An 18,517-nucleotide genomic window follows, 5' to 3' on the forward strand; every position below is an offset into this window, starting at 1 on the left:
CCCCTGTGATGTTTATTTAAGCCCCTACTTGTGCTTTCCAGCCATTGCGTCCTACAGAGAGCACCCCAAGAAACCAGCGGCCCAAGCCTAACCAGAGGTGTTTCAAATACAGATGCTTCATCAATTTTGACAAACTTTTAAAAATAATGAGGACCTGAAGACCCTACCCTTCTCCTGATTTAGTAGCTCTGTTCCAGGAACCAGGGGGCCATAAAACCTTCTGGTGTCCCCTTATCTCCTGGAGCCATAAAACAATCCTGTAACTTGTGGTGCCTTCCCCTTTGACATCCCCCATCCCCTGGGCTCACAGCCTCTGCCTTTAAATGCTCTTTCTCCCAGCCTCTCGGGTCGACACCTCTGTCTCCTGCGCGGGATAGTGTCGGCCGGAGATCTCTGTAATAGGTCTCCGTAATAAACCTCGCCTTTGCTTATTACATCCAAAATGGTCTCTCTGTGTCTGGGGTCCGTGATTTCCCAAGACTTGAGTAAGGGTCTCTCTGCGTGGGATCTTTCACTTCTCTTTCATCTATTCCTATTATTTTTAGATTTGGTCTTTTTTTTTTTTTTTTTTTTTTGTAGTGTCACAGATTTCCTGGATGTTTTATACCTGGATTTTTTAGTTTTAAAATTTTCTTTGACCAAGGGATTCATTTTTTAAAAAATTGTGTCTTCAATTCCTGAGATTCTTCCATTCCATTTCTTGTATTCTGTTGGTGAGGCTTGCCCCCAAGTTCCTCTTTGAGTTCCTAATTTTTACTAATTATTTTATTTACATTTCAAATGTTATTCCCCTGTCTCAGTCCCCCCTCCATGAGCTTCCCACCCATGCCCCTCCTCTTCGCCTCGGAAGAGGGTGCTCCTCTACCTACCCATGCACTCCCACCTCATCCTTCTAGCATCCCCCTTCTCTGGGGGCATCAAGCCTCCACAGGACCAAATACATCCCTTCCCACTGAGGCCAGACAGAACAGTCCTCTGCTACATATGTAGCGGGGTCCACGCCATGTACCAGCCCATGTATGCTCTTTGGTTGGTGGTTTAGTCCCTGGGAGCTCTGAGGGGTCTGGTTAGTTGATACTGTTGTTTTTCCTATGGGGTTGCAAACGCCTTCAGCTCTTTCAGTCCTTTCCCTAGCTCTTCCATAGGGGTCCCTGAGCTCAGTCCAATGGTTGGCTGTGAGTATCTGCATCTGTCTTAGTCAGGTGCTGGTACAGCATCTCAGAGGACAGCCATGCCAGGCTTCTGTCTGCAAGCACATCTTGGCATCAGCAATAGTGTCGAGGTTTGGTGCCTGCACATGGAATAGATCCCAAGTTGGGGAGGTGTCTGGATGTCCTTTCCTTCAGTCTCTGCTCCATTTTTGTCCCTGCATTTCTTTTGGACGGGAACAATTCTGGGGTAAAAATTTTGAGATGGGCGGGTGGCCCCAGAGTTTCTGATTTTTTTTTATTTCCAATTTTACTTCATTTTTATTTCATTTCAGTTTTTCTTCAACAGTCTTCTTTATTTCCTTCCACTGTGTTTTATTCATATCCTCTTTAAAGTTCTTGATAATAGTCATACTAGCTCCTTTGCTATCTCAGCTATATTTCTTAGGGCCTACTGTAGTGGGGTTGCTGGGCTCTAGTGGAGACATACTGTCCTGGGTGTTATTTATTGTTTTGTGCTGGCGTCTATGTGTCTGGGCTTGGGGTGATTGCTAATTCCAGGTGTCGATTTCTGGTCTTGTTTTTGTTGGTTGGATTTTCCACTCCTTGGTTTCTGTTGTCCTCTCTGGATCTTAGGAGTATTTGGTAACTATGGGTTGCCTGGTAGGGAGTGCTTCTGAGTCCCTGCCAGGTGTGACCACTAGGGAAACTGGGTAGAACTGGTTTCTAACTGGGAACTCAGAGGCAGGGATGGGGATGGGCTAGAAGGGCAGGGCTAGAAGGAGAGGGTCACAGGAGGGAGAAAAGCTGGGTCTGCCTTGAGGATCTGGTTCTGTACTCATGGGCTTCCTCCTATTGATTCTCTTTTGATTCTATTAACCCGTCTATAGCCTCTGGGATGGTGCAGCCCATAATGTTCACAGTGGATGTTTTCACTTCCTCAGTCCTGTTGAGGTTTGGTTTTTTGCTGTGTATTGTAATGCTAAAGACTGGCCCCCAAGGCCTGGTGCCCTCAAGGAGGAGAGAATCTACTCTGTGGGTGTACAAGTGATGCTTTGTAACCTTGCCCACCCCACCCCCAGCTTATATCTGATTGGTGAGTAAAGATGCAGACAGCCATCTGCTCAGCTCTAGTGTATTAAGGCTTATTATACATATAAAAGTTGTGTGTCTTTTATCTGGGAACCGAATGACCAAAGGTGGGGTAGAAACCCCCACACTGAGATTAAACATTTACTACAACACAGTCCTTCTTGAAAACCATTCATGCACACACCCAGAATGTGGGCCAGTAATTGTCTAGGCGCTTCTTCATCTAATCAAGACCGAACATCACAACCATTGAAAAGGAAGAACCATGAGGATTTTTATTTGTTCATTGTGAGTTTCACATCATGCACCCCAGTCTCACTCATCTCCCCAGCCCTTCATATCTGCCCTTTGCCCTTGCAACCTCCCCCTGCCAAAAGAAAGCAAAAACCAAACCAAAACAAAAAAAGTAAGTGAAACATAGGAAACATCTTGTGGCGGTAGCTGTAGTGTGTCACAGTGTGTCTCGCACTATACCCAGTTGTCCACGCGTCTTTACTTGCAAATGTTCATAGCAATGAGTCAGTAGTGTGGTTCAGAGCCTCTGGCTTCTGCTACACCATCAGTATTGGATCCTCATCAGGATCCTCTTTATTGTCCTGTTGTTGCTCTGTGTCATGGACATCCTGTAGCTTTGAATCAGCAAGGTTGACCCTTCCTTTCACGTGCTCCAGCAGTTCATAGATGAGCTAGATTTTGGGGTGGGCCAACTCAAAGCCTTGGATCTGGGCCTGGGAGGTAGTCGAGTTAGTCAGCCCACCTGCTCTCCCACATATGCACCACTAGGGGGAGCTCTCCAGCGTTGCCCTGGCTAACTCACCCAGGGCTTCCACCACAGTGTGCAGGGACAGACAGCTCTTCCACTTTCATGACCTCCGGGTGGGGGTGGGGGGTGAGGGGGTGGTGGTGCTCACCCACATTCACACAGCCACCAGAGCCAGCTTCACTGTGCTGCGCAGTGCAGATGCAGGGCCAACTCTCCTGCTCTCATAACTTTGTGGCAAGGGTGGGGAAGACATCTCCTCTGCACCCACTTTACCTCGCAGCAGACAGTGGCAGGGTCAGCTCTCCCGTGCTCATGCCCTCAGGCAGGCTCCATTGTACTGCATGGGGAGAGAGGTGCCGAGCCTGTTCTCACAAGTGCTGTCTCAGGTGAGGGATGGGGCCAGTTTTGTACAGTCCCCAGATAACCACATGGTCCCAGATTACTGCCTACACCAGGGATGTCTGCATGGTCTATAATGCCACTGCAATGGACATCCACACAGCCCCTGCTACTGCATGGCCACAGATCTAGACATGGCTGTAGGACATTGATTCTAATGCTTTGAATCTGTGAAGTCAGGTGCTAAAGGTCCTTGTCCCCAATTAGTTTTTGATCTATCCATAAAGATGCCAACAGCCAATGGCTGGACATGAGGTGGGGCACTTTAGAGTTGCGAGGTCCTGGGGTAGCAGGGGAAGGTTTAGGAGTACCCAACTTTTGAGGTAGCCAAGGCATTTTAAAAATAAGCTAATGTGTGTGTTTTTCATCTGCGGATCCAAAAATAGCTCCTGGGCAGGTGCACAAAGCAATAAAGCCAAAACTCACTGCTACACGTGGCCTTCAGCGGCAGCATGGGCCAGGACCTCACCATGACCTCAGGTGGCGGGGCTGGCTACTTACTACAGGCCGTTCCTCTCCACCCTCTCCAGTTGCACATCTCTTCATAATGCTCAGACAGTTCTGCCCACTATACACTTGCACATTGCAGTGGCTCCCACTGTGGGCAGGGCATGCTTTCCTCCATTGTGTGGTAGAAGGCCGGTGGGTATCCTCCACCTGTCCGTGTGGTGGTCCCCTGTGTGTCCTCTGCTTGCCTGAACCACGTGGTGGCAGACACGTTTCTGGGCATGTTTCAGTGCCTGTGCCACAGAGCATGGCAGAGGTCAGGTTTCTTGAGATCATTCTTCCATGTCTTCTAGAACTTTGACAACATTCTTCAATGTTACAGTCTTTCAGTGAGGTTCCTGTAGTTCTGTAACATTATATCTTTGTAGAGACTCTTCTGGGAAGGATCCAGCAAAGTCCACTCTTTCTGAAGTAAGTTCACGTCAGCATAGCTCACTGCATTCATGTCATGGCTTTGGAGCTCGCCTGAGCTCCTCTCATAGGCTCCAGTAACAGTGCTCAGAGCACATTGCACCGAACCATTTGAGCCTCCTCAGCTACAAAGCCGAACCTGGGGGACAGCCCCAGGATGAACCTTCCGCCTCTTCCCCCTCCCTATCCATCCCGTCTCTATCTGTGAAACAGGATTTCTTCAGGTAGCCTTGGTTGTCCTGGAACTAGCTCTGTAGACTACGTGAGCCTCATAGTAAAGTTGTTTCATTTTTGTTTTTAAATCAATATAAAAATGTTCATGATAGTACTTATGCAAAAATGGATACAAATTAGAATTTTGACATTCAGTTTCAGGTTCTGCATGTAAGGAGCTTGGGTGGTATGATTTTCACCATCACAAGAAAGAAAACAAAACAAACTGAAAATCAACAACTCTTCTTGGACCCATCGACTCCCCAGGAATGGAAATCATTTGAATACTAAGTATCATATTTCCTAGAGCAGGAGCCCAGGATGAGAAATCTGCAGCCAGAGCCAACATCTGGGTAGGAGAATTTAAGCTATACTAATGACATGTGGGCGATGTGTGGGCAAGGCTGGGAGTTAGAAACCAGGCTATGGAGTCTCTTGGGTGTCTCTACTCTTAGAAATTTTACCTCTCAGACCTTTGCCAGATTCTCAGGTATAGTTCAGAGAAAAATATCCTTTAGTTTCAGACAGGAGGAAGAGAAAACCATTTTGAACAGTGTACAGAGCATTCTGTTTTCTTTATGGCTTCCCCAAAACCATCATTAAGGGGAACTAAGTTCTAGTGCATAAAACACTTAGTGCTTTAGCAGAGTCGAACTGATATCAAGGAAGAGAAATAAATGCCCAACTGCATCTCCCTTTCTGTCTCCCTTTGCGGGGCAGTGCTGGGAGACCTCAGTGAAGTCCACAGGTGAGGTGCATAGGCTCACCAAGATACTGAGCCCTAACCACAGGACTGCAGAAGGTATCTGCTTTTCCTCTATGTTACTTGCTTTGCAAAAAGAACGTTAAGAGAAGTTCCCCAGAAAAGAATGATGTAGATCAGAAGCTTGGGTCTCCATAAAGGAAGGAAGTGTGCTAGAGAAGAAATGAGTAAAGAATTATTTTCTCCTCCTCCTCCTCCCTCTCTTCCTCCCCCTACTCTTTCTCCTTCACGTACGTGGGTGTTTCACTTGCACATATGTCTGTGCAACACATTAGTGCTTAGTGTCTGCGGATGCCAGGAGACAGCATCAGATCTCCCAGAGCGAGAGTTATAGACAGTTGTTATTTGCCATATGGGTGCTGAGAATAGAACCCAAGTCCTGTGGTAGAACACCAAGTGTGCTTAGCCACTGAGCCATCTCTCCAGGCCATTCTTCTTATTCTTAATTGACCTAACAGACAACAATTTACTGGAAGTAATAAAAGCAACAATGTATTTGGCCATAGGTAGGGTTAACAGAGGTGATGCTTACTACGGGGAACAGGAGGAAGAATTTGCAATACTGCGTCTGTGTTGTAAGATACTTCTGTTATCAGTGAAATAATATGGTTAATTGAAAGTGAACTTGGGTCTGTCATAAATGAATATTTCAAGGTTTAGAGCAAAACTAAAACACAAAAGTTAAAAACAGAAGTGCAATCAGTATGTTAAGAGAATAGGTAAAAGAATCCTATCCAATGCTCAGTCAAAAACCAGAGACAATAGAAAAAGCATAAAACAACAGGAACTCACTTGAACAAACAGAATTAAGGACAATGAATATAAAACAATAATGACACATTAGCTGTTAATCCAACCATATCAATCATTGCTTTAAATGCTGATGTTCCAGATACACCAATTTACAGACTAAGGCTGCATGAGTAGATTTTAAAAAAATGAGTATGTTTTGTCCACAAGAGACTTACCTCATATATCAGCATATAAGTAGATCAAAGTTAAGGGGATGGGGAAAGACATAACACTGTACCAAATGCCTCCATCAATCAACTGGACTTAATTGACATTATAGAGTATTTCAATATTTCGTCTTACAACAGCACAACAGCTTTGTTCTCAAGCTCACACAGCACGTCCACCTAGACACCCCCAGGGTGGACATGGTGCTATGTGCTTCTACCAGCTGCACTGACTGGTGGAGGGAAGATCAGGGGCTCAGGCTTATCCTTGGCTACATAGCTAGTCAGCCCCAGAGACATGATACTCTGGGAAACAAACAAGAACAAAAGTAACCTCTCTAATACAAAACAGAGCAGACATCCTGGGTCATGAAACAACTCTAAAAACGTTAAAAGAACAGAATCACACAATGTATGGTCTTAGACCATGAAAGATTAAGTTAAAAATAAGAAACAGGAAGATAGCTAGAATATGCCAAAATACTTGAAGATGAAGCAGTAGGAGCCAAAGATGGATTTGGAGGAGAAAAACAAAACCATTGAGCTAAATAAAGACAAAAATTATTTATTAACACTGTGGGAGGCATGAAAACCACTGGTTTAGTTCCTTTTTCTGTTGCTGTGATAAAATAACCCAGCAAAAGACACTCAAAGAAAAAGGGTTTATTTTGCTCACAGCTTAGGAGTGTAGTCCAGCATGGAGAAGTCAAGGTGCTGGGAGTCTGAAGCAGCTGCTCACATCACAAACACAGTCAGGAAGCAGAAGGTGATGGATTCACATTGCTGCTCAGCTCCCTGTCTTTATTTATATACTCAGAGGAATAGTACTACCCACACTGGGTGGGTCTTTCCACCTCAATTAAAGCTAGCAAAGTAAGTCCCCAAAGGCATAGATTTCTTGATGACTCTAGATTCTATTTAGTTGACAGTTAGCCCTAGGCATCACAGGCACAATTAGAAGGAAGGCTACAGCCCTGGAGTGTATGTTAGGAAGTGGAAATAATCTAGTATCAGTAGTGTAAGCTTTTACTTTAGAAAACAAAGAACAAGGTAAGTCCAAACCATAAGAAAGAAATAATAAAAAATCAGTGTAGAAATCTTTGAAAAATCAAAGCCATCAATCAAATCACTGGTACTTTGTAGAGATTAAAAAACAAAACAAAACAAAACAAAACAAAAACCTGAATAAACTCCCCCTAGGCTAACTAACAAAAAAGAAGGCAGCCAATTTTGATTTCAGGAATGAAAGAAGGACCAAGCACATTAAAATGCCAACAAAGGAGGGCTGAGCCAACTCTCTTAGTAAAGTGCTTCATACGGAAGTGTGAAGTTGTAGCTCTAGCGCCTACGTAAAAAGCCAGGCATGGTGTCGTGTGCCTGTAATTCCAGAGCTGGGGACACGGAGACAGCAGAGTCCCCGGGGCTGGCAGCAAGCCAGTCTAGCCGGATCTGCAAGCTTCAGGTCTCAAGGAATGAAAAGGTGGAGAGAACTGATGAAGACACCTGATGTAATCTCGGGCTTCCATGTGCTCATGCACATGCGTGTGCATCTACCCATACTCACGTGTGTCCGTGTGTGTGCACACACATAGAGACAGACATACTATATACACACACATACACATACAATGCACACAATATGTGCACACACAGACAGATATATACATATACATACACAATGCACACAATGCACAATGATGCACACACATGCATGCATACACACTTTGTAAACACCAAGAAAAGAATGGCAAAAATGTGCTCGTAAACTTGGTAACCAAGATGAAATGAAATACTTTCTTGAAAGATACACAAAGTAAGAAACAGATACTTACAGTAGGCCTATTTCTATTAAAATCAAGTCAACAATTAATCTCCCCACGAGGTCTTGATATGCTTACCAGTAAAATTTACCAGATATTTAAAGAAGGAATAAAATGGATTCTCTACAACTCTTGAGAAAAATAGAACCAGAGGGAACATTTCCCAACATTCTCTAAGACCAGTATTTTCCTCATTCCAAACCAGACAAAAATTTACAAGAAATCAGAGCTAAAGACCAGCATCTCATAAAAAACAGATGCAAACATCTTCATTGAACTGTTACCAAATTACCAAATTCGACAATGAATACAATGTACTGAACAACCACAATCCCACAAGATTTATTCTAGCTATGCATGAACATCCTTCATGCCAACAGACTAGAGGGAAAAAGCATATGATCATATCAGGAGATTCAGAAAAAGCACCAGATAAAATTGTGCTTTGACACCGATTTTTATAGATTTATAAGTACCTATTTTTATTTCTACCCCAAATCTATGCATAACTTCTTGCGATGAGGAAGTTCTATTTTCCTCTTCTTCCTTCTCTGAATTTTCTAAGTTTTCCATACGTCTTTCTACATAAAAACACTTATCCAGCTGGGCAGTCATGGTGCACTCCTTTAATCCCAGCACTGGTAGGGCAGGGTCAGGCAAATCGCAAATCGCTTGAGTTCAAGGTCGGCCTGGTCTGCAGGACAGCCAGGGCTTCATAGAGAAACCCTGGTCTTGAAAAAGGCCCAAGCAAATGTAAAAGTAATTCAGTAATTCTGTTTCCCCTTTTATCTCCCAAATAAATGACGTCGAGACCTTGTTTTTACTAATGAGCTTTAAGTACCATGGCTGGGCAGATAGTCATCTCTTCTAACCCGGAAGGCTTCCCAGACATCTGCGCCATTCCTTGCGGTCTTAGCCTTACCCTGACTGCTCCTGCTCCACAGCGTCCTCATGGCAGCTCCCCTGGTAACCAGCTCGTGGTGAGTCTCTCACAGCAAATCTCCTCTATCCCACCCGAGCTCCTCTCTGAAATCAGAAGTGCTGCTTCCTCCTTTCCTGCCCAGCTATTGGCTGAATCAGCTCTTTATTAAGCAATCAGAGGTGATGGAGAGCAATTTTTACACAGCATTGAGACGGGAGACGCTTGACAACGCCAAAGTCCATACACACAGCGCACACAAAACCAACCAACCAACCAACCAACCAACCAACCAACCAACCAACCAACCAACCAACCAACCGAGCAACCCGATTTATCCAAGGTTTTCCGAATCCTTTATTAGACGGACAGCAGGCAGGAGCACCTACTAAATGCTTCAGGCTGAGTTGGGTGCAGTCGCGTGCACCTGTCGTTTCTGCTGCTCAGAAGATTAAGGTGGGAGATTATTTGAACCCCTGGGTTTGAAGCTAGCCTAGGCCACATGAGATTCTTTCCCAGAATAGAGAATAAGCAAATGAGTAAAATAAGGGGTCAAATGAGGGACTGAAGTCTCCCTTGGTAGTGTCCAGGTGACTTGGCAGTTTCAAGTATGCAGGCAACGTACAGAAGAACAGTAAAGCCACGCAGACCTCTGTCCCCGCATCATTCCCACTGACTCCCTCTGATAATCGCTGTCATCAATGGAACCTCACTTGAGACCTCTAACATCGCAGATTAGTTACTTCTCTCTTTGATGCAACAAAGCATACCATAAAAGCAGCTTGAGGAGGGGCTTATTTTGGCTTATAGTTTCATAATCATGGTGGTCAGATCCACCCATGTAAGGAAGCAGAGATGAATGCTGGTGCTCAGCACCTTTTATTTATTCTCATTCATTCATTCACTCATTCATTCATTTATTTGTGTGTTTGTTTTTATTTATTTATTTGTTATTTATTTATTTATTTATTTGTTTATTTATTTAATCCAGAACCACAGAAATTGTTCTGCCTGCAGTTGGAGTTGGGTGGGTCTCCCCTGTTACATTAACCTAATCAAGAAACTCCCTCCCACACGTGCGCAGAGGTTTGTCTCTTAGATAATTCTAGATCCTATCAGGTTGACTTTCAATACTAACCACTAACCATTGTACACTAGCCTAAATGACAAGCCTGTGCAAGTCAGTTTCTCTCTCTTTGTCTCTCTTTTTCTTTTTCTCAGTCTGCCTGCCTGCCTGCCTGTCTGTCTGTCTGTCTGTCGGACCCTCCTTTGAAGCACAGGTATGCGCAGTACTGATATTGATCCATCTAGTTTTTGTAGACGTGCACACCAGGTTCTGGTTGCCTTGGTAGAGATGATGCTCATGGCTTTCTGCCGTCAATTCCTGCATCTTCGTTGCCCCTCTCCTCATATGATGACTGTTTTGGGTCTCATTGTTTTGTGTCTTGATTCTTTTTTCTGTGACTTCACTAGGGCTGGGAGTCTGCTGCCCTTAGAAGTTCAGGTTTGAGTTCCACCCCTTCGGAGCCCTCCTAATATGGCCTTTAACCTTAGCAAAGCAAATGCATGTACAATATACTGTTAGCATTTTGTCTAAGCTCCACCCCACAGTTACCTGGCAACAGCCAGGTATGCCTGACTCACTATAAAAGGGGCCGCTTGCCCCCTCCTCTCTTGCCTTCTTGCTCTTTTCTTCCTGCTTCTGCTCTCTCCTCAGTCCCTTCCCCCCTTTCTCTCCACATGCTCATGGCCAGCCTCTACTTCTCCACACACTCTCTCTGCCTTTACTACCCTCTTGACTTCCCTCCCCAGGCCCTGAATAAACTGTTTTATACTATACCAGTGTGGTTGGTCCTCGGGGGTGGGGGGAAGGGATGCCTCAGCATGGTCCCTCTGAGGCACCCCTTTTTCCCCACACACACCCACCAGAACAAATCCCCCTCTCTTTATCTTTTTATAAACACATCGTATACCTCACTTCCTTTTTTTTTTTTTTTTTCTTTCCGGAGCTGGGGACCGAACCCAGGGCCTTGCGCTTGCTAGGCAAGCGCTCTACCACTGAGCTAAATCCCCAACCCCTATACCTCACTTCCTTGTAGCATGTGCCCATAGACAGAAGCAGAGTTTTCCAGAGGAGGGAGGAGAGGCCGCTGCTGCTTGAATGTCACAATGGGTTGAAAATTTAAAGCAATGAGAAGGAAACCTTGGAAAAACCATATTTCTTTTCTCCCCAAAAGGCTCTTTACTATAGAGAGGAGTAAGGTAAGATACATAGTTCAAAGCACTTAGAAGCAGAATTATCTCTAAGGAGGGTACTTTTAATTTTGGATGCCAGTGACTCTTTGTAGAGGAGCTTTTGATCCATTTGTTCAGTTGGAACTCAGGGAAGCCTTGTAAAATGGAAGATTAATCATAAGCATACAAATTTGCATGTAAGGACTTTTACCCTCTTACCATGAGCTCTGTTGGAGGCAGTTAAGTAACATGTGTTCATTATAAGACATCTAGAAAATGCAGACAATTTAGAGAAAATAACAGTGATATTTGTAATATTTTGTTGTATTTCTTAATTTTTTTACAAATTTTAAACTATATGTCATCTATAGTTTTACATTGCAATTGGAGCCAGCTGATTAGAAACTGGGCTCTTTGAACCATGAGCCAAAATAATTATTCCTTCTAAGTTGTTCTGCTAAAGTATTGGACATAGAAATGATAAAACTGACTGTGTCTCCCCTACCCCCATCTCCTCATCCTGTTTGTCTCTTGGTAGGTCTCACATTCAGTCTTTCTATATTAGCTCAGTTATATCTCTGGCTTTTACTATGACCTTAAAACAGTGGTTCTCAACCTGTGGGTTGTGACCTCTTTCTGGGTCTAATGACACGTTCATAGGGTTGAATATCAGATATCCTACATATCAGATATTTACATTATGATTCACAACTAGCAAAATTACAGCTATGAAGTGGCAATGAAATAATTTATGATTGGGGTTCGCCTTAACATGAGTGTTGTGGAAAATATTTAACCTCAATCTGGAGCTTCTACCCTGCCTTTGATTATTTAATACCCAGATAAAAGCCTCACATAATCTTTATATTCCTTAATCAGCACTAGAGCTGGGCAGATATCTACCTTCTGTGCTGTTATGTCTACCTCCCTCCCACTAACTCCACAGTATGACTTGCCATGTTCCACTAACTCCAATTGGCCAACCCTCATGGCCATGACTTCAAGATTCTTACCCATTGGGGTCTTCTCCTCTCTTCACCTTCCTCTCTGCTCCTCGTGGTTCTCCTCAGACCCCACTCCTGGGAACTTCAAATCCCCTCCCCCATGTCTCTTCTGCTCAACTATTGGCTGTCAGCATCTCTATTTAACCAATAGTTTTAAGTTAAAGAGTAGGGTCACAGTTTACATGTGGATTCTCTTGTTCCCAGGAGCAACCAGGCCTTGGGGGACAATATATATCCTTACAATACATATCAAACCTAAACACCGGAGGAACTGTGTCAGTGGGTCGCAGCATTAGGAAGCCTTAAACACTCCTTCAAAACACTGTCGTTTATGGTTATTCACTATCCTACTGACTGGCTATATTATAATTTATGGAACCAACCCTTATGGTTGAATGTTTGTGAATCTTATTGTGGATCATAGTTCACTGTGAATATTTGAACCTCCATTTTTGAGAACACATCTTGTTCTACCCTTAAGATTCCCTTCCATCATTGTATACTTCTAAGGTGCTCTGCCTGTCTCTGGCTCCTTGGTTGCTGTTTCTGCTACACTGTGACAGTCAAAGTCAGGCTAAATGGTGGCCGTTTATGTGGGGATTCTCTATGGGAGGGCTGTTTTTATTACTTTTGGGTGAAGGTCCCTCTAAAGGACGAATGAGGTGATCAAGCAGACAAAGACAGCCAGTTGGTTGGTTCTGAATGTGTTTTCTGAGTCGTCTGTTTCAGGTTAAAGCCATGTAAGCACTTACAATACAATACAATGCTCTAGGTAGTGTTTCTGACAGGCTACTGTTGACAAGTTTGTTTCCTTTATGAGATGCTTCTTCAGAAGCCCTGTTATCTATGGAGAGGGATGGCAGAAAGGAAATCTCCATCTCGAGGTTCGGTCTTGGTAAGAATGACCTCCTGCTATGCGGGAGTCAGTTCCCCAGGTGAGAACCAGCAATGTCCACAGCCAGCGAGTGTTTGCAGGTGTGTGTTGGTGTATGAGAGAGGGTGAGCAGACAGAGACTTCTGTCCAACATTCTGAAGCCTTCTCCAAAGAATGCAGAATTCTCTCTTTTTCTTGGTGATTCTGTCGATTCCTTGTGTTCAGGTTGTTATACTATAGAAGGAATGCTTAAATAGCATGCTTAATTGTTCATGGTTCTGAAGCCTACAAGGCCAAAGTCAAGTGCTAGATGGGTTCACCTAGGGAGGGCTCTTCTTTTGGCTTGTGGAATGGCACCTTCTCTGTGTGTTCCTCACATGGCCTTTCCTTTGGGGGTGGGGGGGGGAGAGAGAGAGAGAGAGAGAGAGAGAGAGAGAGAGAGAGAGAACAGTAGGAACTAAGAGGCCACTTCTTTTTTGTTTTTTGAAACATGATTTCTCTGTGTAGCCCTGGCTATCCTAGAACTTGTTCTGTAAACCAGGGTAAGAGCACTGATCTTATTGTGTTAAGGCATCAATTCTTTTTTATTTAAAGATTATCTAAACACTTTTTATTTAGGTGTGCATGTTTATGCTTGTATATATATATATATATATATATATATATATATATATATATATATATATATATATACTCCATGTGTGCAGGTATCCTCAGAGGCCAATAAATGGTGTTGGGTGCCCTGGGCCTGGAGTTGTAGGTCTTGTGAACACCTATCACTGGGGTTTGGAACCAAACTCAGGTCCTCTGGAAGATCAGCAAGCACTCTTAACCACCGAACCATTTCTCTACATTGCTCAAAGCCTTTCTCGACATGCTTATCCATCCTTGCTTTCTCTGGATCTTGTGGAAATGGTCACTAAGAGGTCTAAGTCATGTTCTCCATGTTTTTTATGGAACGAATAAGCTGTGTTTCTTTTTTTTTTATTTATAAAAAATAACGGGTTTTCTGTGGAGGAAGTGTAGGGTCTTAGAGGTAGGTGGCAAACTATTTAAAATATTGTGTCTTTTAGAAATATCTAAATGTGTACATAGAAATGATTTCTTCATAAATTAGCTGTTTTCATGAATATATTTTCCAGGTGGACTTCTGAATAACTTCCTTAATGTTTCAAATAAACATCGAGCATTTGATTGAAACAGCGTACATCTATAGAGAACTTTGTAATCCTTTGCCATTTTTGCTTACCTGCATGCATATGTGTGTACACAGCATATGGAGGCTAGAGAACTGCCTCAGAAACACTGTCTTTTGAGACAGAGTCTCTCATTGACCTGGAGATCATCAATTAGGCTGGACTGGACGGCCGTGAATCCAAAGGATCTTCTCATCCCTGCCTTCCCAGTTCTGGGATTACAAATGTGTGCCACGATCACCTGCAGTTTTACCTGGGTTTGGGGTTCAGACTCAGGTCCTCTTGCATGCTCTCAACGCAAGCACTGACTCAACCATCTCCCCAGCACAGCATTGCAACATGGGGACAGCTCTACTTTATCATCCAGGCATTGGGTATAAAAGGGCTCTTTCGGGTTTGGGTGGAAAGGACTGATTGGTCATCACACAGCATAATTATCACACAGGTGGGAATCGAGAGTGGGGCTTGTGTGCAGAGAGCTCTGCTTAGGGTCATACTCCAAATAAGTTCAGAGGCACTCTCCAACGAAGGCCCGGAGAGAAAGGGAAGCCCCGCCGAGAAAGAGAGCCCTCCATTTTATGCTGAGCCCAGAGGGCCATCCCAACATGGTGGACTGTGACCTTAACAGCAGGGTTCTCCAACATTAAATAATACTAAGTTGGTTCATTCAGAAACATGATAAAGTTCCTACTTTGCCTTCCAAGTCGTTTATATCTCTTAATAACGTTTCGTTGGTTTCGTCATGCCCTTCTCTTGCTTTGTAATGTTTATTATTAAGGATATTGCCATTTTTGTTGGCATTGTGAGTGAAAACTTTCTAGGGACATTTTCTAACGATGGCTATCATATTGGAAAGTATTTGCATCTTTCTATACTGAGCCACCTTATTGAATATTAGTGCTACTGTTCAGTTCTTTTCTGTCATCTCATCTATATGTAACTATGGTTTTCATTTTATAAATCTTATTTCTGCTTCTCTTGTCATCGTCTTGATTTCTAACCAAGAATAAGTAGATTTGTCCTGTTCTCTTTTTTTGTTCCAAATTTGGGATGTTTTTAGGTTTTTCGCTGAGCCTACTCATCCTGGCTTCCTTGCCCTCAGAATCGATCTGTTCTTCTTCAGGGGACTGAATGCTGCATGGTTTATGTCCCAAGGCTCCCAGGTTAGCTGGCTTCTAAAGCAGACAACCAGTGAGCGATGCTAGCAAGAGAGGGTGAGCAGAAGAGACCCGGGTATTCCTTCCCCTCTCCCTGCATCTAAGTGTCAGCATCGGCAGTTGTACACGCTCTTCACAGCTCCAGCCTTGGCCACACTGGTGTCTCTGTGGATCCAGCTTTCTCTGGATAAACCTGGTCCATGGGCTCAGGAATTATTCTTTTCTTTATGCTTCTCCAGGTTAAGTTGTCCCAGCAAGAAGGCCTCCGTCTTATGATCCACATTTTAGAGAGCCCCAAACGTCACAAACACACTAATTAATTATTGGAGAACTATGTCTTAGGATTCTTTGTAGCCCTTGGTTAATACAATATAGGCTCCAGGAAAACACTTTGTAGTACTTCCTGTTTTGTATCCTTAAAACAAAATTATTTCCTCAAGGTTGTGTCGTGTCTGTGTTAGGGACTGTCTATATTTCAGAGCACCAAGAGGATCTGAGGGGCAGAAACACACTCATACAGGAGAAGACAAATCAATTTGTCAGCCTTGTCTCCTAGATAGTTTGCATGCAGATTTTTGAATAAGAACTATTATTTTCCATAACTCATGAATACTCACCTCCCTTTTCTTACTGTGCTCCAATTCAATAGAATTGAGTGACTCTAAGCTAAGCAACTGTCATCTTGTGTCATTCATCTTGGCTCCCTGGACAAGATCACCTTAACTTGGTTTGTTGACATTTCCACCCCCTGACCACCAGCATTGAAGAGGCCATAAGGGCATGAGATTCTCTCCTGAGTATCCAACTGTTGCCTACCACTGGTTGTATGTAACCCTGCCTTAATTGTATGCAGATGGGGAATGGTCTAGATTCTAGACTCTAGAATCCAGAACCTCTGGGAGGGGGTTCCCTTTCTAAGGGGACACCTTATCCCTGTTGAGTAAAGGCCTTTCAGGTACAGCTTGTTGGGGACGAGAAGCACCCAAACCCCTCTAAGTTACTCTTACCCTATGTCCAACAATCTCAACGTTTCTGCAGCGTGAACTTGGAATCTGTCTTTTTTTTTTTTTTTGGCAAAAGGGGTAAAAGTGTGTGTCATCCCCTGGAAAGGAATTTTAGCTGCCATTACTATGGTATTTTGTTAAGAGTTAGACAGAGTAACCAATGTTCAGTAATGCTAGGCAATTCATGTTCTTACCTAAACGTTTTTTAGACCCAGCCTGAATTTTCGCTCAAATGTCAAAAACATGCTAACAATATGTATGACACACAGTTTGGAGGTGTTATGGAGATGTAGGCTCAGCTTACGCCAGTATCCGTGATATTCTTCAGAGAAACTAAAAGGTTTTTAATCTCAAATCTCTCCATAGAAGAACTCACTTAAGAAAACAGAAAACCACAGTTACATGAAGACAGTGACAGATACTGACTAAAGAGATGCTGCCGAAGCCATCGGTTTAGAAAAGATCCGAGGAGTTGTATTAGGAGAGCTAAGTGGAATGGCGGCAGCGGCCTAAACACATAACACACTGGAAAACGAAGCTGACACAGGACTGGCGCTGCCCGTGATTCTTCTAAAGGAGCTGATACCTACTATTAATAGGGTAAATAAAACCAGATTCAGAGGATTTCAAGATGCCCTATATCTTAAAAATGCTTTTGTGAGATAGAAACAAACTACTCATGAAATATAAAAGAGAAGAGAGAGTAAGGAAATAGAGTTGGCCTGGTGGGTTGCTGGCATCATGGTATCCTCTCCAGTTCCAGCCACCCAGAAAGCAGTGCCAGGAGGATGCGCGTCATGCTCACACCAAAGATGAACATACTTTCCTGACTTTAAATAAGATTGAAATTGCAAGGTAATATCTATAGAAATCTTTCCCCAGTCAATCCTGGGGAAGACAATGGTCTTGATTGAGAAGCTATTTGAACAAATTAAGCAATAGACTCGGATTTTTGGTTTTCTTTGTCTCTAGCATTGAAATAATTTAGGGAAGAACTTCAGAAATACTGCTCGGGTCTAGTTATTTCTTCAGGAGATTGTCAAATAACAATCTATGTGATGACAGCATAGGATAAAAGCATATAGTACTTAATCCCTTTTCATATACGAGTGCTGCAATGTTTGATATATAAAACCTCAAAGGTAAATATTGAGAATGTTACTGATATGTCCAGGAGTGTTACCACTCCTGCCTGTGACATTTCTGCAAAAGGAAGTACGACAGCCAGCTGTGTTGCTGTAGAGGTAAAAATTTGAGCCTAGGCTGGGCCGTGTAGTAAATTCAAAACCAACTGAAGGTTAAGAGAAAAACAGGCAAAGTTAGGGCCAGCGAGACGGGCCAGCAGGTAAAGTGCTTACCACATGAGCCCAACCTGAGTTCTACTCCCAGAATCACACATAGGTGGACGAGAGAACAGACTACACAAAAATTGTCTTCCTATCTCAATAAATGCTATGGCATGAGAGTCTCCCTCCTTGAAAATCATCCATATATATATGTATATGATAATGATATTTATGTATATGATAATGATATTTATGTATATGATAATAATATCTATGTATAGGATAATAATGATCATAAAACCAAACTAAAGGCAGGCTGGGGAGATGACTCAGTGAGCAAGCATGAGGACTGAGTTCAGATCCTCTGAAGCCACGGAGAAGTTCTGTAATCCCATTTCTTCTATGGAGAAGCCCCCAGAAGCTCAAGGGCCAGCTAGCATGGTATAAGTATTGGTGATGAGATCCTGTCTCAAAGTAGAAGGTGAGGATACACACACACACACACGCACACACACTCCTCACACTCACACTCCTCATTCCCACACGTGCACACTCACACACACACACACACACACACACACACACACACACACACACACTTGCATACACACATACAAAGGCTGGTGTGGGGATGTGCTTGGCCGTAGAGTACTTTCCTCCTTAGCATGTATAAGATTCTGGCTTTGATCCTTAGCACTGAAAAAAAGTCTTATGAACTATAAATGGTGAATATCTTTATTAATTTTGAAGAATGCTGGTGCATCAAC

General features: G+C 43.3%; 1 long non-coding RNA gene across 1 annotated transcript; it reads left to right on the forward strand.

Annotated features, from left to right (window-relative positions):
- Positions 1–4,230: 4,230 nt before the first annotated feature.
- On the forward strand, positions 4,231–17,089 carry LOC103692103 (uncharacterized). Its single transcript, XR_592085.4, has 3 exons — positions 4,231–4,320; positions 4,690–4,886; positions 16,831–17,089. It is a non-coding gene; the product is annotated as an uncharacterized LOC103692103 (long non-coding RNA).
- Positions 17,090–18,517: the final 1,428 nt, after the last annotated feature.

Source organism: Rattus norvegicus, chromosome 4 (genome assembly GCF_036323735.1).
Source record: "Rattus norvegicus strain BN/NHsdMcwi chromosome 4, GRCr8, whole genome shotgun sequence".
Lineage (NCBI taxonomy): Eukaryota > Metazoa > Chordata > Mammalia > Rodentia > Muridae > Rattus > Rattus norvegicus.